The sequence below is a fragment of the Propithecus coquereli genome, unplaced genomic scaffold (genome assembly GCF_000956105.1).
Source record: "Propithecus coquereli isolate 6110/MARCELLA unplaced genomic scaffold, Pcoq_1.0 Scaffold26, whole genome shotgun sequence".
Lineage (NCBI taxonomy): Eukaryota > Metazoa > Chordata > Mammalia > Primates > Indriidae > Propithecus > Propithecus coquereli.
In genome coordinates this window covers 912,511-915,373 of record NW_012148174.1, presented here as the reverse complement: position 1 = coordinate 915,373, position 2,863 = coordinate 912,511, and positions in this window count along the sequence as shown.

The window sequence follows — 2,863 nt, the reverse complement described above, 5'->3', positions numbered from 1 at the left end:
TACTTTGCTTCCCCACAGTAAAACTGTTACTTCTCTGCTAAAATAACGATGCTATTGGCATTTATTCTGAAAATATTTTATTATTTGACCAATTGCAAGGTCAGTAGTTTTTAATTCAATCAAATAAGACGAATTTCTTTATAAAACGATTTTACGTGACAATCAAAAATACAGAAGAGCATCGTCACATCACCGTGGCAGTAAGTTTGTAGCACTATAAATAATGCAATAGAACATCTGTCTGCAAAAGTCCAATTAAATTCTTAATGTAGGTGTCCCCTGCATCATAAAATGGAAATACTTGCCACATAGGGCTACTTTTTCTCTCTACGTGGAAAACTCCTCCTGCAATTACTTTGCAACACATTGGATTAAAAAAAAAATACTGCCTGCATCTGGCACCAGACTAATACCAAAGTAATAAAAATTAATCAAGAATTATATAACTCATTCTGGGAACACTGTGCAGCTTTCAACATGTCTCTCTGTTTCTGTCCAAGATCCCTGTATCATCCACATATGGTTGTCTTCATTAGAATTATGTTTCCGAGATATTCATTCAGTAGCTCAGCTGATGGGTTAATGTTCTACCACAGAAGTGAGTTAGTTTGGGGGTGGCCTCTTGACCCCAGGCCAGGGCCTCCTGAATGCTATAGGAGTATGGCTATGAAGTTTCGCCACAAATACATTGTCTCGTTTAAGGGATTTAAGAAGTTAGGAGACAGAAACTCTGACAACAGAAGAGAGACTGAGGGACAGAAAGAGACAGAGATGTTGCACTTGGGGTAATGTTAAAATCCCTCCCCAGAAGGAAAAGATTAATCTGTGATATAGTTTCAGCTCTGTTCTTAGATATTTTGCATTATGTGCTTCTGTAAAGGAAATATATATAATACAGGGAAGGCTTAGGCAATTAGTCTCCTAGCCTGGCTGGTGGTATTTCATATTTTTTAACAATTACCCCCTCACACATTTTTTTCCAAGCTTTAACTGTTATAAAAACAGTTATTGAATGTATATTAAAATTTGGCAGAGTCGATAGCCTAAGTTATCATTCATTCATAGTAAAGCAAACCACAAGAATGCTTATTTACAAGTGACTTATCCGAACATGCCTCCCTAAACGGTACTTAAATACTGTTGATTTTAATCTCAGTGAAGTACTGGGGCAGCCATGTTAGTAAAGAAGTAGGAAAATCAATCTAGAATTGACTCCAGAGCCTTAGTTACTGACCAGGATGATCTAGATTTGAATCTTGTCTCTGCCCCTCTGTGGTTGTGGTGTACTGGCCAAATCACAAAATCTCTCCTGAGCCTGTTCTCTTATTTTTAAACTAGGAGTAATAGATGCACCTAGCTTATGAGACATTTCAGAGTGTTAAATGAGAACATACGGACAGAAAAATTCAGCACAATGCTTGACGCGTAAGTTCTCAAATGGACTTTGAATTTTATTCCTGTTCTTAGCCTATTTACCTGAAAATATTCACTAATAATTTATATGTAATATACTCATTAATTTTAATTATATTGAGACCTAATAGGTATGTACTATATACATTCCTCATTTATAACATATTCACTGATAATACCTGCACTATTATTGATATTACTGAAATGCTTTAAATTTAATACATTAAAATACAGAGATGTATATGTATATGATTTTCAAACTTCTCTACCTTAGCATTCATTTTATTGCCTCTTTTATTCCCAGGAAGGCAGACTCTCAGGATGGGGGACATAAAGATAATAACCACAGTGTACATTGAACCATAGGCCCACATTAATTTAACAGCTGCTAGTAGGTCCAGGCTGTGTCTTTTTTGGATGTAGTAAGTGCACAGGAGATGAGATACAACAATCCCACTTTGTCTCTGTATCACCTAGACAACTTAGCATAGTACCTAAAATACAGTAGGAGCTCGAAAAGTGTTCAGTCAACAAAAATTACATCTCCTGATGAAATATAAGGGAATATTAGGTAGATTAAAAGCTGACTATTACAAGGAAAATGTCCCATTGCCTAATGCTATAAACCAATATAAAATATTTTATGTTGTTCTAATATGTATTGCAGATAATTATATATTGGTACAATGGTACTTACATATAACGTACAAATAAATATACAAAATTGGGGGGTGGGATCAAATATCTTTTTATTAATAGGATTGATTTAAAAAGGTGTGGAGACTCAGGGTGAAGGTATGTGTGCCATGTGACTGCCTCCAAAGGCCATGTTTTGGTTAAGGAAAAGGAAATAGTTTTGCTAAGGAGGCTGCAAATATATATATATATATATATATATATATATACATGCGCGTACCAAAGTTTGTCAAAATCAGGTGAATGAAAATTGCCATTTATTGATTGATCTGTGCTTCGACAAAAGTAAAAGTTTGCATGAAATCCTGAAATGAATTCTTCTGGTTTAACAGTTGGAAATATATTAGAGTCCAAGAGAAAGAGGGAAGGAAGGAGGGGGAAAGGTGGGAAAGGAAAGAGAGATTGTTTTATGTTACAGCAGAAGGAATATTTACAACGTCAAATGTAAGAGGGATAAAGTATAAGGGTAATAAAGATAGAGGCCATATCTGTCTCCTTCCTAAGTACCCCGTTTAGAATCTGATCCTTGCATGGTTTCCAAATCCAGCAGTTGAAACCAACCATGATGAATGGGGCGTAATAATTGTGTGATATGCTTCGTATGGTACCTTTCAGAGTCGAATGCTATCTGGAGCACCATTTATGGGAGGAAAGGAATGAAAGCAAGACCTGCTCAGTCTTAGCTTATAAATTGGCTTTATAATAAAAAAGAATCACGAAATCATGCAACCAAATGCAAGCACATGTAACAGTA